The following is a 23,877-nucleotide window of genomic DNA, read 5'->3' as shown; positions in this document are numbered from 1 at the left end:
TCAGTTTTCGCAAAATATTGCATTTTAAGCAAGTTTTCTGGCACTTTGTTTCGTACCTAAAATCATCGAATTCAGTAATATTTTGATGTTTATCATCCCATTTTCCTTTATGTAATATAAACAAAATATCATCGAATTAGGCAATATTTTGCTGTTTTTCCACGTTTTTGTGAATTTTCAGTATATTGCTAGTATTTCATTAAATATACGATAAAAATGAGGCAAACATAATTGATTTGAAATTAGCAATAAACAGAAAATTCACAAAAACGTGGAAAAACAGTAAAATATTGCCTAATTCGATGATATTTTGTTTATATCACATAAAGGAAAAGGGGGATGATAAAAGTAAAAATATTGCTGAATTCGATGAATTTTAGTACGAAACAAAATGCAAGAAAACTTGCCTAAAATGCAATATTATGCGAAAATCTGAGATTTGAAGGCCAAATCACACATCGTGATACGACATGAAATAGTATCGAAATATTGATAAAAATGAATATATTTACGTAATATCAAACTACATGAAAAACGTGAAAAAAGTCATTATTATACCAAATTTGAGGATTTTAACTTCGAATCATAAAGTGACGTTTCGTATTTTTTAGACCCTAGAAAAGACGTATAAAGATGTTGCTTCCAATACAAATGATAAAAATCAATGTGTTTTCATTAAAATTAACTAAAATGTTCCTGATTTTTGGTTTATATTACCGATGGAAGATGTACACGTAAAACCGTTCTAATCCGGCTGAAACGTCGATATATGAAATAAAAACAGAACTTCTTCCCTATTAAATATCTTTCTCAGTATTTTAACGAGAAACAAATAGATGATTAAAAATGAAGTATTTAAGGTTATTTTCTGATCAATTATTTGTTTGCATAATTTTTATCGTATATTTAATGAATTAATAACAATAAACTGAAAATTCACAAAAACGTGGAAAAACGGCAAAATATTGCCTAATTCGATGATATTTTGTTTAAATCACATAAAGGAAAAGGGGATGATAAAGGTCAAAATATTGCTAAATTCGATGATTTTTAGTACAAAACTAAATGCAAGAAAACTTACTTAAAATGCAAAATTTGCGAAATTCTGAGATTTGAAGGCCAAATCACATATCGTGAGAAAACATGAAGTAGTATCGAAATATTGGTAAAAACGAATATATATACGTAAAATCACACTACATGAATAACGTAAAAAAAGTCACTATATTACCATATTTGAGGATTTTAACTTCAAATCTTAGAGCGAGGTTTCGTATTATTTAGATCCATGAAAAGACATATGACAATGTTGTTTCGAATATATTTACGAATATATTTACGTCATATCACTCTCTTGAGCCCCTGCATCACTCTCTTAAGCCTCTGCATCTCTCTCCTCAGCCTCAGCATCAATCTCTGGAGCCTCTGCATCCCTCTCTGGAGCCTCAGCCTCTGCATCCCTCTCTTGAACCTCTGCGTCACTCTCAAGACCCTCTGCATCAATCTCTTGTGCCTTTACTTCCCTCACTTGAGCCTCTGCATCCCTCTCTTGAGCCCCTGCATCCCCCTCATGAGCCTTTGCATCCCTCACTTGAGCCTTTGCATCACTCTCTTAAGCCTCTGCATCCCTTTCTTGAACCTCTGCATCACTCTCTTGACCCTCTGCATCCCTCTCTTCAGCCTCTACATCTCTCTCTTGAGCCTCTGCATCCCTTTCGTATGCCTCTACAACACTCTTAAGCCTCTGCATATCTCTCTTCAGCCTCTGCATCCCTCTCTTGAGCCTCTGCACCCCTTTCATATGCCTCTGCAACACTCTTAATCCTATGCATCCCTCTCTTAAGCCTCTACATCCCTCTCTTGAGCCTTTGCATCCCTTTCTTATGCCTCTGTATCACTCTTAAGCCTCTGCATCTCTCTCTTCAGCCTCTGCATCCCTCTCTTGAGCCTCTGCAACACTCTCTTGAGCCTCTACATCCCTCTCATGAGCCTCTGCATCCCTCTCTTAAGACTCTGCATCACTCTCTTGAGCCTTTGCATCACTCTCTTGAGCCTCTGCATCCCTCTCTTAAGCCTCTACATCCCTCTCTTGAGCCTCTGCATCCCTTTCTTATGCCTCTGCAACACTCTCTTCAGCCTCTGCATCACTCTCTTAAGCCTCTGCATCCCTCTCTTGAGCCTCTGCTTCCCTCTTTTAAGCCTCTGCAACACTCTCGTCAGCCTCTGCATCACTCTCATGAGCCTTTGCATCACTCTCTTGAGCCTCTGCATCCCTCTCTTAAGCCTCTGCAACACTCTTTTCAGCCTCTGCATCACTTTCGTAAGCCTCTGCATCCCTTTCTTGAGCCTTTGCATCACTCTCTTGAACTCCTGCATCCCTCTCATGAGCCTCTGCATCCCTCTCTTGTGCCTCTGCTTCCCTCACCTGAGCCTCTGAATCACTCTCTTGAACCTTTACATCCCTCTCTTGAGCCTCTGCATCCCTCTCTTGTGCCTCTGCTTCCCTCACTTGAGCCTCTGCATCACTCTCTTGAACCTTTACATCCCTTTCTTGAGCCTCTGCATCCCTCTATTAAGCCTCTGCATCACTCTTTTAAGCCTCTGCATCATTCTCTTAAGCCTCTGAATCACTCTCTTGAGCCTCTGCATCACTCTCTTGAGCCCCTGCATCCCTCTCTCAAGCCTCTACATCACTCTCTTGAACCTCTGCATAACCCTCCTAAGCCTCTGCATTACTCTCTTGATCCTCTGCATCCCTCTCCTGAGCCTCTGCCTCACTCTCTTAAGCCTCTGCATCACTCTCTTGAGCCTCTGTATCACTCTCTTGAGCCTCTGCATAACTCTCTTCAGTCTCTTCATCCCTCTCTTGAGCCTCTTCAACACTCTCTTCAGCCTCTGCATCACTCTCCTAAGCCTCTGAATCCCCTCTCTTGAGGCCTCTGCATAACTCTCTCGAGCCTCTGCATCACTCTCTTGATTCTCTGCATCACTCTCGTAAGCCTCTGAATCACTCTCTCGAGTCTCTGCATCACTCTCTTGAGCCTCTGCATCACTCTCTTGAGCCTCTGCATGACTCTCTAGAGCCTCTGCCTCACTCTCTTCAGCCTCTGCATCTCTCTCTTAAGCCTCTGCTTCCCTCTCTAGATCCTCTGCATCACTCTCTTGAGCCTCTGCATCACTCTCTTAAGCCTCTGCATCACTCTCGTAAGCATCTGAATCACTCTCTTCAGCCTCTGTATCACTCTCTTGAGCCCCTGCATCCCTCTCTTGAGCCTCTGCATCAATTTCGTAAGCCTCGGCATCACTCTCTCAAGCCTTTGCATCACTCTCGTAAGCCTCTGAATCACTCTCTTGAGCCTCTGCATCCCTCTCTTGAGCCTCTGCATCACTCCCAAGAGCCTCTGCATCCCTCTCTTGTACATCTTTATTCCTCACTTGAGCCTCTGCATCCCTCTCTTGAGCCTCTGCATCACTCTCTTGTACTCCTGCATCCCTCTCATGAGCCTCTGCATCCCTCACTTGAGCCTTTGCATCGCTCTCATAAGCCTCTGCATCCCACTCTTGAGCCTCTGCGTCACTCTCAAGAGCCTCTGCATCCCTCTCTTGTGCCTCTGCTTCCCTCACTTGAGTCTCTTCATCCCTCTCTTGAGCCTCTGCATCCCTCTCTTGAGCCTCTTCATCCCTCTCTTAAGCCTTCAGGCTTCTCCCTCTCTCAAGTTATCCCAAACATCCCAAATTCGACCCTTGAGCGATATTTTGGAGCCAAATTCTGGCTCTTTGCACATATTCGCAGTTTAAAATTACGACATTTTATACCGAAAATATGTCAATTACTAATGGCGGCGATAGATCACATTTTGCCCAAACCCCCCTGCAGTTTTCAAAATATCCCAAACATCCCAAATTCAACACTTGAGCCATATTTTGGAGGCAAATTCTGGATCTCGGCATATTTGTTCTGGATCTCTATTTGTTGAATCTGGGATGTTTGGATATTTTGGAAACTGCAGGGAAGGTTTGGGCAAAATATGATCCATCGCCGCTCTCAGTAATTGGCATATTTTCAGTATAAAAAGTCGTAAATTCACACTGCGAATACGTGCAGAGAGCTAGAATTTGTCTCCAAAATATGGCTCAAGCGTTGAATTTGGGATGTTTGGGATATTTTGGAAACTGCAGGGAGAGTTTTGGCAAAATGTGATCCATCGCCGCTTTCAGTAATTGGCATATTTTCGGTATAAAAAGTCGTAATTTCAAACTGCGAATACGTGCAGAGAGCCAGAATTTGGCTCCAAAATATGTCTCAAGAGTCGAATTTGGGATGTTTGCTATATTTTGAAAACTGCAGGGGGGGAGGCAAAATGTGACCTATTGCTGCTCTCAGCAATTGAAATATTTTCGGTAAAAAATGTCGTAATTTCAAACTGCGAATATGTACAGAGAGCCAGAATTTGGCTCCAAAATATGGCTCAAGAGTCGAATTTGGGATGCTTGGGACAATTTGAAAACTTCAGAGAGGGTTTGTGCAAAATGTGATCCATCGCCGCTTTCAGTAATTGGCATATTTTTGGTATAAAATTCGTAATTTCAAACTGGGAATACATGCAGAGAACCAGAATTTGGCTCCAAAATATGGCTCAAGCTTCGAATTTGGGATGTTTGCTATATTTTGAAAACTGCATGGAGGGTTTTGGCAAAGTGTGATTCATCGCCGCTCTCAGTAAATGGCATATTATCGGTATAAAAAGACGTAATTTCAAACTGCGAATACTTGCAGAGAGCCCGAATTTGGCTTCAAAATATGGCTCAAGCGTCGAATTTGGGATGTTTGGGATATTTTGAAACCTGCAGAGAGGGTTTCGTCAAAATGTGGTCCATCACTGCTTTTAGTAATTGGCATATTTTCGTTATAAAAAGTCGTAATTTCAAACAACGAATACATGCAGAAAGCCAAAATTTGGCTCCAAAATATGGATCAAGGGTTAAGTTTGGGATGTTTGGGATATTTTGAAAACTACAGGGAGGGCTTGGGCAAAATGTGATCAATCGCCGCACTCAGTAATTGGCATATTTTCGGTATAAAATATCATAATTTCAAACTGCTAATACGTGCAGAGAGCCAGAATTTGGCTCCAAAATATAGCTCATGGGTCGAATTTGGAAGGTTTGGGATATTTTGAAAATTGCCGGGGGGTTTGGGCAAAATGTGACCCTTCGCTGCTTTCAGTAATTGGCTTATTTTCAAGCGTCAAATTTGGGATGTTTGGGATAAAAGTCGTAATTTCAAACGGCGAATACGGGCAGAGAGCCAGAATTTAGCTCCAAAATAATTCTCAAGGATCGAATTTCGGATGTTTGGGATATTTTGAAAATTACAGGGATGGTTTAGGCAAAATGTGATCCATCGCTGCTTTCAGTAATTGGCATATTTTCGGTATAAAAAGTCGCAATTTCAAACTGCGAATACGTGCAGAGAGCCAGAATTTGGCTCCAAAATATGGCTCTAGCGTTGAATCTGGGATGTTTGGATATTTTGGAAACTGCTGGGAAGGTTTGGGCAAAATGTGATCCATCGCCGCTCTCAGTAATTGGCATATTTTCAGTATAAAAAGTCGTAAATTCACACTGCGAATACGTGCAGAGAGCTAGAATTTGGCTCCAAAATATGGCTCAAGCGTTGAATTTGGGATGTTTGGGATATTTTGGAAACTGCAGGGAGAGTTTTGGCAAAATGTGATCCATCGCCGCTTTCAGTAATTGGCATTTTTTCGGTATAAAAAGTCGTAATTTCAAACTGCGAATACGTGCAGAGAGACAGAATTTGGATCCAAAATATGTCTCAAGCGTCGAATTTGGGATGTTTGCTATATTTTGAAAACTGCAGTGGGGGGGGGGGCAAAATGTGACCTATTGCTGCTCTCAGCAATTGAAATATTTTCGGTAAAAAATGTCGTAATTTCAAACTGCGAATATGTACAGAGAGCCAGAATTTGGCTCCAAAATATGGCTCAAGAGTCGAATTTGGGATGCTTGGGACAATTTGAAAACTTTAGAGAGGGTTTGTGCAAAATGTGATCCATCGCCGCTTTTAGTAATTGGCATATTTTTGTTATAAAATTCGTAATTTCAAACTGGGAATACATGCAGAGACCCAGAATTTGGCTCCAAAATATGGCTCAAGCTTCGAATTTGGGATGTTTGCTATATTTTGAAAACTGCATGGAGGGTTTTGGCAAAGTGTGATTCATCGCCGCTCTCAGTAAATGGCATATTATCGGTATAAAAAGACGTAATTTCAATCTGCGAATACTTGCAGAGAGACCGAATTTGGCTTCAAAATATGGCTCAAGCGTCGAATTTGGGATGTTTGGGATATTTTGAAACCTGCAAAGAGGGTTTCGTCAAAATGTGGTCCATCACTGCTTTTAGTAATTGGCATATTTTCGTTATAAAAAGTCGTAATTTCAAACAACGAATACATGCAGAAAGCCAAAATTTGGCTCCAAAATATGGATCAAGGGTTAAGTTTAGGATGTTTGGGATATTTTGAAAACTACAGGGAGGGCTTGGGCAAAATGTGATCAATCGCCGCACTCAGTAATTGGCATATTTTCGGTATAAAATATCATAATTTCAAACTGCTAATACGTGCAGAGAGCCAGAATTTGGCTCCAAAATATAGCTCATGGGTCGAATTTGGAAGGTTTAGGATATTTTGAAAATTGCCGGGGGGTTTGGGCAAAATGTGACCCTTCGCTGCTTTCAGTAATTGGCTTATTTTCAAGCGTCAAATTTGGGATGTTTGGGATAAAAGTCGTAATTTCAAACTGCGAATACGGGCAGAGAGCCAGAATTTAGCTCCAAAATAATTCTCAAGGATCGAATTTCGGATGTTTGGGATATTTTGAAAATTACAGGGATGGTTTAGGCAAAATGTGATCCATCGCTGTTTTCAGTAATTGGCATATTTTCGGTATAAAAAGTCGCAATTTCAAACTGCGAATACGTGCAGAGAGCCGGAATTTGGCTCCAAAATATGTCTCTAGCGTTGAATCTGGGATGTTTGGATATTTTGGAAACTGCAGGGGGGGGGGGGGGGTTTGGGCAAAATGTGACCTATTGCTGCTCTCAGTAATTGACATATTTTCGGTAAAAAATGTCGTAATTTCAAAATGCGATTATGTGCAGAGAACCAGAATTTGGCTCCAAAATATAGCTTAAGAGTCGAATTTGGGATGCTTGGGATAATTTGAAAACTTCAGAGAGGGTTTGAGCAAAATGTGATCCATCGCCGCTTTCAGAAATTGGCATATTTTTGGTATAAAAATCGTAATTTCAAACTGGGAATACATGCAAAGAGTCAGAATTTGGCTCCAAAATATGGCTCAAGCGTCGAATTTGGGATGTTTGCTATATTTGGAATACTGCAGGGAGGGTTTGGGCAAAATGTGATCCATCGCCGCACTCAGTAATTGGCATATTTTCGGTATAAAATGTCGTGATTTCAAACTGCGAATACGTGCAGAGAGACCGAATTTGGCTACAAAATATGGCTCAAGCATCGAATTTGGGATGTTTGGGATATTTTGAAAACTGCAGGGGGGGGGGGGGGTTGGCAAAATATGACCTCTCGCTGCTCTCAGTTAGTGACATATTTTCGGTATAAAATGTCGTAATTTTAATCTGCGAATATGTGCAGAGAGCCTGAATTTGGCTCCAAAATATGGCTCAAGGGTCGAATTTTGGATGTTTGGGATAATTTGAAACCTGCAGAGAGGGTTTCGTTAAAATGTGGTCCATCGCTGTAATTGGCATATTTTCGGTATAAAAAGTCGTAATTTCAAACAACGAAAACATGCAGAAAGCCAAAATTTGGCTCCAAAATATGGCTCACGGATTGAGTTTGGGATGTTTGGGATATTTTGAAAACTACAGGGAGGGCTTGGGCAAAATGTGATCCATCGCCGCACTCAGTAATAGGCATATTTTCGGTATAAAATGTCATAATTTCAAACTGCTAATACGTGCAGAGAGCCCGAATTTGGCTCCAAAATATGGATCAAGCGTCGAATTTGGGATGTTTGGGATATATTGAAAACTGCAAGGAGGGTATGGGCAAAATGTGATCCATTGCCGCTTTCAGTAATTGTAATGTTTTCGTTATAAAATGTCGTAATTTCAAACTGCGAATACGTGCAGAGAGCCAGAATTTGAAAAAAATCATCGAATTTAGCAATATTTTGACCTTTATCATCCCCTTTTCCTTTATGTGATTTAAACAAAATATCATCGAATTAGGCCGTTTTTCCACGTTTTTGTGAATTTTCAGTTTATTGTTATTAATTTATTAAATATACGATACAAATTATGCAAACACATAATTCATCAGAAAATAACCTTAAATACTTCATTTTCAATCATCTATTTGTTTCTCGATAAAATACTGAGTAAGATATTTAAAAGGGGAGAAGTTCTGTTTTTATTGCATATATCGACGTTTCAGCCGGATTAGAACGATTTTACGTGTACATCTTCCATCGGTAATATAAACCGAAAATCAGGAACATTTTAGTTAATTTAAGTTTTCTGGCATTTTGTTTCGTACCTAAAATCATCGAATTCAGTAATATTTTGATGTTTATCATTCCCTTTTCCTTTATGTAATATAAACAAAATATCATCGAATTAGGCAATATTTTGCTGTTTTTCCACGTTTTTGTGAATTTTCAGTATATTCCTAGTATTTCATTAAATATACCATAAAAATGCTGCAAACATAATTGATTAGAAATTAACCTTAAACACTTCATTTTCAATCAACTATTTGGTTCTCGTTAAAATACTGAGTAAGATATTGGAAAGGGGAGAAGTTCTGTTTTTATTGCATATATCGACGTTTCAGCCGGAATAGAGCGGTTTTACGTGTACATCTTCCATTGGTAATATAAACGGAAAATCAGGAACATTTTAGTTAATTCTAATGAAAACACATTGATTTTTATCATTTGTATTTGAAACAACATTGTCATATGTCTTTTCTTGGATCTAAATAATACGAAAACTCGCTCTATGATTTGAAGTTAAAGTCCTCAAATATGGTAATATAGTGACTTTTTTCACGTTATTCATGTAGTGTGATTTTACGTACATATATTAGTTTTTACCAATATTTCGATACTACTTCATGTTTTCTCACGATATGTGATTTGGCCTTCAACTCTCAGAATTTCGCAAATTTTGCATTTTTAAGCAAGTTTTCTTGCATTTTATTTTGTACTAAAAAATCATCAAATTTAGCAATATTTTGACCATTACCATCCCCTTTTCCATTATGTGATTTAAACAAAATATCATTGAATTAGGCCGTTTTTCCACGTTTTTGTGAATTTTCAGTTTATTGTTATTAATTTATTAAATATACGATACAAATTATGCAAACACATAATTCATCAGAAAATAACCTTAAATACTTCATTTTCAAACATCTATTTGTTTCTTGTTAAAATACTGAGTAAGATATTTAAAAGGGGAGAAGTTCTGTTTTTATTGCATATATCGACGTTTCAGCCGGATTAGAACGGTTTTACGTGTACATCTTCCATCGGTAATATAAACCGAAAATCAGGAACATTTCAGTTAATTTTAATGAAAACACATTTATTTTTATCATTTTTATTGGAAGCAACATCTCTATACGTCTTTTCTAGGGGCTAAAAAATACGAAACGTCACTCTATGATTCGAAGGTAAAATCCTCAAATTTGGGATAATAATGACTTTTTTCACGTTTTTCATGTAATTTGATATTACGTAAATATATTCATTTTTACCAATATTTCGATACTATTTCATGTAGTATCACGATATGTGATTTGGCCTTCAAATCTCAGTTTTCGCATAATATTGCATTTTAAGCAAGTTTTCTGGCACTTTGTTTCGTACCTAAAATCATCGAATTCAGTAATATTTTGATGTTTATCATCCCCTTTTCCTTTATGTAATATAAACAAAATATCATCTAATTAGGCAATATTTTGCTGTTTTTCCACGTTTTTGTGAATTTTCAGTATATTGCTAGTATTTCATTAAATATACGATAAAAATGATGCAAACATAATTGATTTGAAATTAACCTTAAACACTTCATTTTCAATCAACTATTTGTTTCTCGCTAAAATACTGAGTAAGATATTGGAAAGGGGAGAAGTTCTGTTTTTATTGCATATATCGACGTCTCAGCCAGATTAGAGCGGTTTTACGTGTACATCTTTCATCGGTAATATAAACGGAAATTCAGGAACATTTTAGTTAAATCTAATGAAAACACATTGATTTTTATTATTTGTATTTGAAACAACATTGTCATATGTCTTTTCTTGGATCTAAATAATACGAAACCTCGCTCTATGATTTGAAGTTAAAATTATCAAATATGGTAATAAAGTGACTTTTTTCACGTTATTCATGTAGTGTGATTTTACGTATATATATTCGTTTTTACCAATATTTCGATACTACTTCATGTTTTCTCACGATATGTGATTTGGCGTTCAAATCTCAGAATTTCGCAAATTTTGCATTTTTATGCAAGTTTTCTTGCAATTTGTTTTGTACTAAAAAATCATCGAATTTAGCAATATTTTGACCTTTATCATCCCCTTTTTCTTTATGTGATTAAAACAAAATATCATCGAATTAGGCCGTTTTTCCACGTTTTTGTGAATTTTCAGTTTATTGTTATTAATTTAATAAATATACGATAAAAATTATGCAAACACATAATTCATCAGAAAATAACCTTAAATACTTCATTTTCAATCATCTATTTGTTTCTCGTTAAAATACTGAGTAAGATACTTAAAAGGGGAGAAGTTCTGTTTTTATTGCATATATCGACGTTTCAGCCGGATTAGAACGGTTTTACGTGTACATCTTCCATCGGTAATATAAACCGAAAATCAGGAACATTTCAGTTAATTTTAATGAAAACACATTTATTTTTATAATTTTTATTGGAAGCATCATCTTTATACGTCTTTTCTAGGGGCTAAAAAATACGAAACGTCACTCTATGATTCGAAGTTAAAATCCTCAAATTTGGTATAATAATGACTTTTTTCACGTTTTTCATGTAATTTGATATTACGTAAATATATTCATTTTTACCAATATTTCGATACTATTTCATGTAGTATCACGATATGTGATTTGGCCTTCAAATCTCAGTTTTCGCATAATATTGCATTTTAAGCAAGTTTTCTGGTATTTTGTTTCGTACCTAAAATCATCGAATTCAGTAATATTTTGATGTTTATCATCCCCTTTTCCTTTATGTGATATAAACAAAATATCATCGAATTAGGCAATATTTTGCTGTTTTTCCACGTTTTTGAAAATTTTCAGTACATTGCTAGTATTTAATTAAATATACGATAAAAATGATGCAAACATAATTGATTTGAAATTAACCTTAAACACTTAATTTTCAATCAACTATTTGTTTCTCGTTAAAATACTGAGTAAGATATTGGAAAGGGGAGAAGTTCTGTTTTTATTGCATATATCGACGTTTCAGCCGGATTAGAGCGGTTTTACGAGTACATCTTCCATCGGTAATATAAACGGAAATTCAGGAACATTTTAGTTAATTCTAATGAAAACACATTGATTTTTATCATTTGTATTTGAAACAACATTGTCATATGTCTTCTCTTTGATCTAAATAATACGAAACCTCGCTCTATGATTTGAAGTTAAAATCCTCAAATATGGTAATATAGTGACTTTTTTCACGTTATTCATGTAGTGTGATTTTACGTATATATATTCGTTTTTACCACTATTTCGATACTACTTCATGTTTTCTCACGATATGTGATTTGGCCTTAAAATCTCAGAATTTCGCAAATTTTGCATTTTTAGCAAGTTTTCTTGCATTTTGTTGTGTACTAAAAAATCATCGAATTTAGCAATATTTTGACCATTATCATCCCCTTTTCCTTTATGTGATTTAAACAAAATATCATTGAATTAGGCCGTTTTTCCACGTTTTTGTGACTTTTCAGTTTATTGTTATTAATTCATTATATATACGATAAAAATTATGCAAACACATAATTGATCAGAAAATAACCTTAAATACTTCATTTTCAATCATCTATTTGTTTCTCGTATAAATACTGAGTAAGATATTTAAAAGGGGAGAAGTTCTGTTTTTATTGCATATATCGACGTTTTAGCCGGGTTAGAACGGTTTTACGTGTATATCTTCCATCTGTAATATAAACCGAAAATCAGGAACATTTTAGTTAATTTTAATGAAAACACATTGATTTTTACCATTTGTATTGGAAGCAACATCTTTATACGTTTTTTTCTAGGGGCTAAAAAATACGAAACGTCACTCTATGATTCGAAGTTATAATCCTCAAATTTGGTATAATAATGACTTTTTTCACGTTTTTCATGTATTTTGATATTACGTAAATATATTCATTTATACCAATGTTTCGATACTATTTCATGTAGTATCACGATATGTGATTTAGCCTTCAAATCTCAGATTTTCGCATAATATTGCATTTTAAGCAAGTTTTCTGGCTTTTTGTTTCGTACTAAAAATCATCGAATTCAGCAATATTTTGACGTTTATCATCCCCTTTTCCTTTATGTGATATAAACAAAATATCATCGAATTAGGCAATATTTTGCTGTTATTCCACGTTTTTGTGAATTTTCAGTTTATTGCTGTTATATCAATAAATGTACGATAAAAATGTTGCAAACATAATTGATTAGAAATTAACCTTAAACACTTCAATTTCAATCAACTATTTGTTTCTCGTTAAAATACTGAGTAAGATATTGGAAAGGGGAGAAGTTCTGTTTTTATTGCATATATCGACGTCTCAGCCGGATTAGAGCGGTTTTACGTGTACATCTTTCATCGGTAATATAAACGGAAATTCAGGAACATTTTAGTTAAATCTAATGAAAACACATTGATTTTTATTATTTGTATTTGAAACAACATTGTCATATGTCTTTTCTTGGATCTATATAATACGAAACCTCGCTCTATGATTTGAAGTTAAAATCCTCAAATATGGTAATATAGTGACTTTTTTCACGTTATTCATGTAGTGTGATTTTACGTATATATATTCGTTTTTACCAATATTTCGATACTACTTCATGTTTTCTCACGATATGTGATTTGGCGTTCAAATCTCAGAATTTCGCAAATTTTGCATTTTTATGCAAGTTTTCTTGCAATTTGTTTTGTACTAAAAAATCATCGAATTTAGCAATATTTTGACCTTTATCATCCCCTTTTTCTTTATGTGATTAAAACAAAATATCATCGAATTAGGCCGTTTTTCCACGTTTTTGTGAATTTTCAGTTTATTGTTATTAATTTAATAAATATACGATAAAAATTATGCAAACACATAATTCATCAGAAAATAACCTTAAATACTTCATTTTCAATCATCTATTTGTTTCTCGTTAAAATACTGAGTAAGATACTTAAAAGGGGAGAAGTTCTGTTTTTATTGCATATATCGACGTTTCAGCCGGATTAGAACGGTTTTACGTGTACATCTTCCATCGGTAATATAAACCGAAAATCAGGAACATTTCAGTTAATTTTAATGAAAACACATTTATTTTTATCATTTTTATTGGAAGCATCATCTTTATACGTCTTTTCTAGGGGCTAAAAAATACGAAACGTCACTCTATGATTCGAAGTTAAAATCCTCAAATTTGGTATAATAATGACTTTTTTCACGTTTTTCATGTAATTTGATATTACGTAAATATATTCATTTTTACCAATATTTCGATACTATTTCATGTAGTATCACGATATGTGATTTGGCCTTCAAATCTCAGTTTTCGCATAATATTGCATTTTAAGCAAGTTTTCTGGTATTTTGTTTCGTACCTAAAATCATCGAATTCAGTAATATTTTGATGTTTATCATCCCCTTTTCCTTTATGTGATATAAACAAAATATCATCGAATTAGGCAATATTTTGCTGTTTTTCCACGTTTTTGAAAATTTTCAGTATATTGCTAGTATTTAATTAAATATATGATAAAAATGATGCAAACATAATTGATTTGAAATTAACCTTAAACACTTAATTTTCAATCAACTATTTGTTTCTCGTTAAAATACTGAGTAAGATATTGGAAAAGGGAGAAGTTCTGTTTTTATTGCATATATCGAAATTTCAGCCGGATTAGAGCGGTTTTACGAGTACATCTTCCATCGGTAATATAAACGGAAATTCAGGAACATTTTAGTTAATTCTAATGAAAACACATTGATTTTTATCATTTGTATTTGAAACAACATTGTCATATGTCTTCTCTTTGATCTAAATAATACGAAACCTCGCTCTATGATTTGAAGTTAAAATCCTCAAATATGGTAATATAGTGACTTTTTTCACGTTATTCATGTAGTGTGATTTTACGTATATATATTCGTTTTTACCACTATTTCGATACTACTTCATGTTTTCTCACGATATGTGATTTGGCCTTAAAATCTCAGAATTTCGCAAATTTTGCATTTTTAGCAAGTTTTCTTGCATTTTGTTGTGTACTAAAAAATCATCGAATTTAGCAATATTTTGACCATTATCATCCCCTTTTCCTTTATGTGATTTAAACAAAATATCATTGAATTAGGCCGTTTTTCCACGTTTTTGTGACTTTTCAGTTTATTGTTATTAATTCATTATATATACGATAAAAATTATGCAAACACATAATTGATCAGAAAATAACCTTAAATACTTCATTTTCAATCATCTATTTGTTTCTCGTATAAATACTGAGTAAGATATTTAAAAGGGGAGAAGTTCTGTTTTTATTGCATATATCGACGTTTTAGCCGGGTTAGAACGGTTTTACGTGTACATCTTCCATCTGTAATATAAACCGAAAATCAGGAACATTTTAGTTAATTTTAATGAAAACACATTGATTTTTACCATTTGTATTGGAAGCAACATCTTTATACGTTTTTTTCTAGGGGCTAAAAAATACGAAACGTCACTCTATGATTCGAAGTTATAATCCTCAAATTTGGTATAATAATGACTTTTTTCACGTTTTTCATGTATTTTGATATTACGTAAATATATTCATTTATACCAATGTTTCGATACTATTTCATGTAGTATCACGATATGTGATTTAGCCTTCAAATCTCAGATTTTCGCATAATATTGCATTTTAAGCAAGTTTTCTGGCTTTTTGTTTCGTACTAAAAATCATCGAATTCAGCAATATTTTGACGTTTATCATCCCCTTTTCCTTTTTGTGATATAAACAAAATATCATCGAATTAGGCAATATTTTGCTGTTATTCCACGTTTTTGTGAATTTTCAGTTTATTGCTGTTATATCAATAAATGTACGATAAAAATGTTGCAAACATAATTGATTAGAAATTAACCTTAAACACTTCAATTTCAATCAACTATTTGTTTCTCGTTAAAATACTGAGTAAGATATTGGAAAGGGGAGAAGTTCTGTTTTTATTGCATATATCGACGTCTCAGCCGGATTAGAGCGGTTTTACGTGTACATCTTTCATCGGTAATATAAACGGAAATTCAGGAACATTTTAGTTAATTCTAATGAAAACACATTGATTTTTATTATTTGTATTTGAAACAACATTGTCATATGTCTTTTCTTGGATCTAAATAATACGAAACATCGCTCTATGATTTGAAGTTAAAATCCTCAAATATGGTAATATAGTGACTTTTTTCACATTATTCATGTAGTGTGATTTTACGTACATATATTCGTTTTTACCAATATTTCGATACTACTTCATGTTTTCTCACGATATGTGATTTGGCCTTCAACTCTCAGAATTTCGCAAATTTTGCATTTTTAAGCAAGTTTTCTTGCATTTCGTTTTGTACTAAAAAATCATCGAATTTAGCAATATTTTGACCATTATCATCCCCTTTTCTTTAATGTGATTTAAACAAAATATCATTGAATTAGGCCGTTTTTCCACGTTTTTGTGACTTTTCAGTTTATTGTTATCAATTCGTTATATATACGATCAAAATTATGCAAACACATAATTGATCAGAAAATAACCTTAAATACTTCATTTTCAATCATCTATTTGTTTCTCGTTAAAATACTGGGTAAGATATTTAAAAAAGGAGAAGTTCTGTTTTTATTGCATATATCGACGTTTCAGCCGGATTAGAACGGTTTTACGTGTACATCTTCCATCGGTAATATAAACCGAAAATCAGGAACATTTTAGTTAATTTTAATGAAAACACATTGATTTTTATCATTTGTATTGGAAGCAACATCTTTATACGTCTTTTCAAGGGGCTAAAAAATACGAAACTTCACTCTATGATTCGAAGTTATAATCCTCAAATTTGGTATAATAATGACTTTTTTCACGTTTTTCATGTAGTTTGATATTACGTAAATATATTAATTTTTACCAATATTTCGATACTATTTCATGTAGTATCACGATATGTGATTTGGCCTTCATATCTCAGATTTTCGCATAATATTGCATTTTAAGCAAGTTTTCTGGCTTTTTGTTTCGTATTAAAAATCATCGAATTCAGCAATATTTTGACGTTTATCATCCCCTTTTCCTTTATGTGATATAAACAAAATATCATCGAATTAGGCAATATTTTGCTGTTTTTCCACGTTTTTGTGAATTTTCAGTATATTGCTAGTATTTCATTAAATATACGCTAAAAATGATGCAAACATAATTGATTAGAAATTAACCTTAAACACTTCATTTTCAATCAACTATTTGTTTTTCGTTAAAATACTGAGTAAGATATTGGAAAGGGGAGAAGTTCTGTTTTTATTGCATATATATTACTCTCTTGAGCCTCTGCATCCCTCTCATAAGCCTCTGCCTCACTCTCTGAAGCCTCTGCATCACTCTCTTGAGCCTCTGCATCCCTCTCTTGAGCCTCTGCATCACTCTCTTCAGCCTCTTCATCCCTCTCTTGAGCCTCTGCAACACTCTCATCAGCCTCTGCATCACTCTCTTGATTCTCTGCATCTCTCTCGTAAGCCTCTACATCACTCTCTTGATCCTCTGCATTATTCTCTTGAACCTGTGCATCACTCTCTTGAGTCTCTGCATAACTCTCATTAGCCTCTGCATCCCTCTCTTGAGCCTTTGCATCACTCTCTTAAGCCCCTGCATCCCTCTCTTGAGCTTTTGCATCACTTCCAAGAGCCTCTGCATCCCTCTCTTGTGCCACTGCATCCCTCACTTGAGCATCAGCATCCCTCTCTTGAACCTCTGCATCCCTCTATTGGGCCTCTGCATCCCTCTCTTGAGCCTCTGCATCCCTCTCTTAAGCCTCTGCAACACTCTCTTCAGCCTCTTTATCACTCTTTTAAGCCTCTGCATCCCTCTCTTGAGCCTCTGCGTCACTCTCAAGAGCCTCTGCATCCCTCTCTTGTGCCTCTGCATCCCTCACTTGAGCCTTTGCATCCCTCCCTTCAGCCACTGCTTCCCTCTCTTGAGCTTCTGCATCCCTCTCTTGAGCCTCTGCATCCCTCTCTTGAGCCCCTGCATCCCTCTCTTGAGCCTATGCATCCCTCGCTTGAGCCTCTGCATAGCTCTCTTAAGCCTCTGCATGACTCTCTTAAGCCTCTGCATCACTCTTCTAAGCCTCTGCATCACTCTCTTGAGCCTCTGCATAACTCTCTTGAGCCTCTGCATCACTCTCTTGAGCCTCTGCATCCCTTTCTTGAGCCTCTGCATCACTCTCCTAAGCCTCTGAATCCCTCTCTTGAGGCCTCTGCATCACTCTCTCGAGCCTCTGCATCACTCTCTTGATCCTCTGCATCACTCTCTTGGGCCTCTGCATCACTCTCTTGAGCCTCTGTATCACTCTCTAGAGCCTCTGCATCACTCTCTTCAGCCTCTGCATCACTCTCATAGGCCTCTGCTTCCCTCTCTTGATCCTCTGCATCACTCTCTTGAGCCTCTGCATCACTCTGTTGATCCTCTGCATCACTCTCTTGAGCCTCTGCATCCCTCTCTTGAGCCTCTGCATCCCTCTCTTAAGCCTCTGCAACACTCTCTTCAGCCTCTTTAGCACTCTCTTAAGCCTCTGCATCCCTCTCATGAGCCTCTGCATCCCTCTCTTGATCCTTTGCATCACTCTCTTAAGCCCCTGCATCCCTCTCTTGGGCCTTTGCATCACTTCCAAGAGCCTCTGCATCCCTCTCTTGTGCCACTGCATCCCTCACTTGAGCCTCTGCATCCCTCTTTTGAGCCTCTGCTTCCCTCACTTGAGTCTCTTCATCCCTCTCTTGAGCCTCTGCATCCCTCTCTTGAGCCTCTTCATCCCTCTCTTAAGCCTTCAGGCTTCTCCCTCTCTCAAGTTATCCCAAACATCCCAAATTCGACCCTTGAGCGATATTTTGGAGCCAAATTCTGGCTCTTTGCACATATTCGCAGTTTAAAATTACGACATTTTATACCGAAAATATGTCAATTACTAATAGCGGCGATAGATCACATTTTGCCCAAATCCCCCCTGCAGTTTTCAAAATATCCCAAACATCCCAAATTCGACACTTGAGCCATATTTTGGAGGCAAATTCTGGATCTCGGCACGTATTCGCCGTGAATTTTCTGTTTATTGTTAATAATTTATTATATATACGATAAAAATGATGCAAACACATAATTTATTAGAAATTAACCATAAATACCTCATTTTCAATCAACTATTGGTTTCTCTTTAAAATACTGAGTAAGATATTGAAAAGGGGAGAAGTTCGGTTGTTATGGAATATATCGACGTTTCAGCCGGAGTAGAGCGGTTGTACGGTTACATCTTCCATCGTTAATATAAACGGAAAATCAGGAATATTTTAGTTAATTATAAAGAAAACACATTGATTTTTATCATTTGTAATGGAAACAACATTTGCATGTCTTTTCTAGGATCTAAATAATACGATACCTCGCTCGATGATATTAAGTTAAAATCATCAAATTTGGTAATATGGTGACTTTTTTCACGTTTTTCTCATAGTGTGATTTTACTTAAATATATATTCGTTTATACCAATATTTCGATACTACTTAATGTTTTCTCACGATATGTGATTTGGCCTTCAAATTTCAGAATTTCGCATAATATTATACTTTCAAGCAAGTGTTCTTGCATTTTGTTTTCTACTAAAAATCACGAAATTTAGCAATATTTTGACGTTTATTATCCCCTTTTCCTTTATGTGATTTAAACAAAATATCATCGAAATAGGCAATATTTTGCCGTTTATCAACGTTTTTGAGAATTTTCAGTTTATATTTAATAATTCATTATATATACGATAAACATATTGTAAACACCTAATTTATTTGAAATTAACCTTAAATACTTCATTTTCAATCAACTATTTGTTTCTCGTTAAAATACTGAGTAAGGTATTACGTAAAAATATTCGTTTTTACCAATATTTCGATACTACTTCATGTTTTCTCACGATTTGTGATTTGTCCTTTAAATCTCCGAATTTTGCATAATATTGCGTTTTATGCAAGTTTTCTTGCATTTTCTTTTGTACAAAAAATCATCGAATTTAGCAATATTTTGACGTTTATCGTCCCCTTTTCCTTTATGCAATTTAAACAAAATATCATCGAATTAGGCAATGATTTTTCGTTTTTCAACGTTTTTGTGAATTTTCAGTTTATTGGTAATAATAAGTTCTATTTTATTGCATATATCGACGTTTCAGCCGGATTAGAGCGGTTTTACGTGTACATCTTCCATCGGTATTATAAACGGAAAATCAGGAACATTTTAGTTAATTCTAATAAAAAATTACATTGATTTTTATCATTTGTATTGGAAACAACATTTCTATATGTCTTTTCGTGGATCTCAATATTACGAAACCTCGCTTTATGATTTGAAGTTAAAATCCTCAAATTTGGTAATATAGCAATTTTTTTTTACGTTTTTCATGTAGTGTGACTTTCCGAAAATATATTCGTTTTACCAATATTTCGATACTACTTCATGTTTTCTCACGATATGTGATTTGGCCTTCAAATCTCAGAATTTCGCAAATTTTGCATTTATCAGCAAGTTTTCTTGCATTTTGTTTTGTACTAAAAATCATCGTATTTAGCAATGACGTAATATAAAATGACGTAATTTCAAATTGCGAATACGTGCAGAGAGCCCGAATTTGGCTCCAAAATATGGCTCAAGCGTCGAATTTGGGATGTTTGGGATATTTTGAAAACTGCAGGGGGGGGGGGGCAAAATGTGACCTATCACTGCTTTCAGTAATTGGTATATTTTCAGTATAAAAAGTCGTAATTTCAAACAGCGAATACGTGCAGAGGGCCAGAATATGGCTCCAAAATAAGGCTCAAGGGTCGAATTTGGGATGTTTGGGATATTTTGAAAACTGCAGCTAGGGATTTGGCAAAATGTGATCCATCGCCGTTTTCAGTAATTGGCATATTTTCGGTATAAAAAGTCGCAATTTCAAACTGCGAATACGTGCAGAGAGCCAGAATTTGGCTCCAAAATATGGCTCAAGCGTTGAATCTGGGATGTTTGGATATTTTGGAAACTGCAGGGAAGGTTTGGGCAAAATGTGATCCATCGCCGCTCTCAGTAATTGGCATATTTTCAGTATAAAAAGTCGTAAATTCACACTGCGAATACGTGCAGAGAGCTAGAATTTGGCTCCAAAATATGGCTCAAGCGTTGAATTTGGGATGTTTGGGATATTTTGGAAACTGCAGGGAGAGTTTTGGCAAAATGTGATCCATCGCCGCTTTCAGTAATTGGCATATTTTCGGTATAAAAAGTCGTAATTTCAAACTGCGAATACGTGCAGAGAGCCAGAATTTGGCTCCAAAATATGTCTCAAGCGTCGAATTTGGGATGTTTGCTATATTTTGAAAACTGCAGGGGGGGGGGGGCAAAATGTGACCTATTGCTGCTCTCAGCAATTGAAATATTTTCTGTAAAAAATGTCGTAATTTCAAACTGCGAATATTTACAGAGAGCCAGAATTTGGCTCCTAAATATGGCTCAAGAGTCGAATTTGGGATGCTTGGGATAATTTGAAAACTTCAGAGAGGGTTTGTGCAAAATGTGATCCATCGCCGCTTTCCGTAATTGGCATATTTTTGGTATAAAATTCGTAATTTCAAACTGGGAATACATGCAGAGAGCCAGAATTTGGCTCCAAAATATGGCTCAAGCTTCGAATTTGGGATGTTTGCTATATTTTGAAAACTGCATGGAGGGTTTTGGCAAAGTGTGATCCATCGCCGCTCTCAGTAAATGGCATATTATCGGTATAAAAAGACGTAACTTCAAACTGCGAATACTTGCAGAGAGCCCGAATTTGGCTTCAAAATATGGCTCAAGCGTCGAATTTGGGATGTTTGGGATATTTTGAAACCTGCAGAGAGGGTTTCGTCAAAATGTGGTCCATCACTGCTTTTAGTAATTGGCATATTTTCGTTATAAAAAGTCGTAATTTCAAACAACGAATACATGCAGAAAGCCAAAATTTGGCTCCAAAATATGGATCAAGGGTTAAGTTTGGGATGTTTGGGATATTTTGAAAACTACAGGGAGGGCTTGGGCAAAATGTGATCCATCGCCGCACTCAGTAATTGGCATATTTTCAGTATAAAATATCATAATTTCAAACTGCTAATACGTGCAGAGAGCCAGAATTTGGCTCCAAAATATAGCTCATGGGTCGAATTTGGAAGGTTTGGGATATTTTGAAAATTGCCGGGGGGTTTGGGCAAAATGTGACCCTTCGCTGCTCTCAGTAATTGGCTTATTTTCAAGCGTCAAATTTGGGATGTTTGGGATAAAAGTCGTAATTTCAAACTGCGAATACGGGCAGAGAGCCAGAATTTAGCTCCAAAATAATTCTCAAGGTTCGAATTTCGGATGTTTGGGATATTTTGAAAATTACAGGGATGGTTTAGGCAAAATGTGATCCATCGCTGCTTTCAGTAATTGGCATATTTTCGGTATAAAAAGTCGCAATTTCAAACTGCGAATACGTGCAGAGAGCCAGAATTTGGCTCCAAAATATGGCTCTAGCGTTGAATCTGGGATGTTTGGATATTTTGGAAACTGCAGGGAAGGTTTGGGCAAAATGTGATCCATCGCCGCTCTCAGTAATTGGCATATTTTCAGTATAAAAAGTCGTAAATTCACACTGCGAATACGTGCAGAGAGCTAGAATTTGGCTCCAAAATATGGCTCAAGCGTTGAATTTGGGATGTTTGGGATATTTTCGAAACAGCAGGGAGGGTTTGTGCAAAATGTGATCCATCGCCGCTTTCAGTAATTGGCATATTTTCGGTATAAAAAGTCGTAATTTCAAACTGCGAATACGTGCAGAGAGCCAGAATTGGGCTCCAAAATATGTCTCAAGCGTCGAATTTGGGTTGTTTGCTATATTTTGAAAACTGCAGGGGGGGGGGGGCAAAATGTGACCTATTGCTGCTCTCAGCAATTGAAATATTTTCGGTAAAAAATGTCTTAATTTCAAACTGCGAATATGTACAGAGAGCCAGAATTTGGCTCCAAAATATGGCTCAAGAGTCGAATTTGGGATGCTTGGGATAATTTGAAAACTTCAGAGAGGGTTTGTGCAAAATGTGATCCATCGCCGCTTTCCGTAATTGGCATATTTTTGGTATAAAATTCGTAATTTCAAACTGGGAATACATGCAGAGAGCCAGAATTTGGCTCCAAAATATGGCTCAAGCTTCGAATTTGGGATGTTTGCTATATTTTGAAAACTGCATGGAGGGTTTTGGCAAAGTGTGATCCATCGCCGCTCTCAGTAAATGGCATATTATCGGTATAAAAAGACGTAACTTCAAACTGCGAATACTTGCAGAGAGCCCGAATTTGGCTTCAAAATATGGCTCAAGCGTCGAATTTGGGATGTTTGGGATATTTTGAAACCTGCAGAGAGGGTTTCGTCAAAATGTGGTCCATCACTGCTTTTAGTAATTGGCATATTTTCGTTATAAAAAGTCGTAATTTCAAACAACGAATACATGCAGAAATACGTGTACATCTTCCATCGGTAATATAAACCGAAAATCAGGAACATTTTAGTTAATTTTAATGAAAACACATTTATTTTTATTATTTGTATTAGATGCAACATCTTTATACGTCTTTTCTAAGGGCTAAAAAATACGAAACGTCACTCTATGATTCGAAGTTATAATCCTCAAATTTGGTATAATAATGACTTTTTTCACGTTTTTCATGTAGTTTGATATTACGTAAATATATTCATTTTACCAATATTTCGATACTATTTCATGTAGTATCACGATATGTGATTTGGCCTTCATATCTCAGATTTTCGCATAATATTGCATTTTAGGCAAGTTTTCTGGCTTTTTGTTTCGTACTAAAAATCATCGAATTCAGCAATATTTTGACGTTTATCATCCCCTTTTCCTTGATGTGATATAAACAAAATATCATCGAATTAGGCAATATTTTGCTGTTTTTCCACGTTTTAGTGAATTTTCAGTTTATTGCTTTTATTTCATTAAATATACGATAAAAATGATGCAAACATAATTGATTAGAAATTAACCTTATACACTTCATTTTCAATCAACTATTTGTTTCTCGTTAAAATACTGAGTAAGATATTGGAAAGGGGAGAAGTTCTGTTTTTATTGCATATATCGACGTCACAGCCGGATTAGAGCGGTTTTACGTGTACATCTTTCATCGATAATATAAACGGAAATTCAGGAACATTTTAGTTAATTCTAAT

This window comes from Procambarus clarkii, chromosome 58, assembly GCF_040958095.1.
Source record: "Procambarus clarkii isolate CNS0578487 chromosome 58, FALCON_Pclarkii_2.0, whole genome shotgun sequence".
NCBI classification, from domain to species: domain Eukaryota; kingdom Metazoa; phylum Arthropoda; class Malacostraca; order Decapoda; family Cambaridae; genus Procambarus; species Procambarus clarkii.
This window is presented reverse-complemented; position numbering follows the sequence as displayed.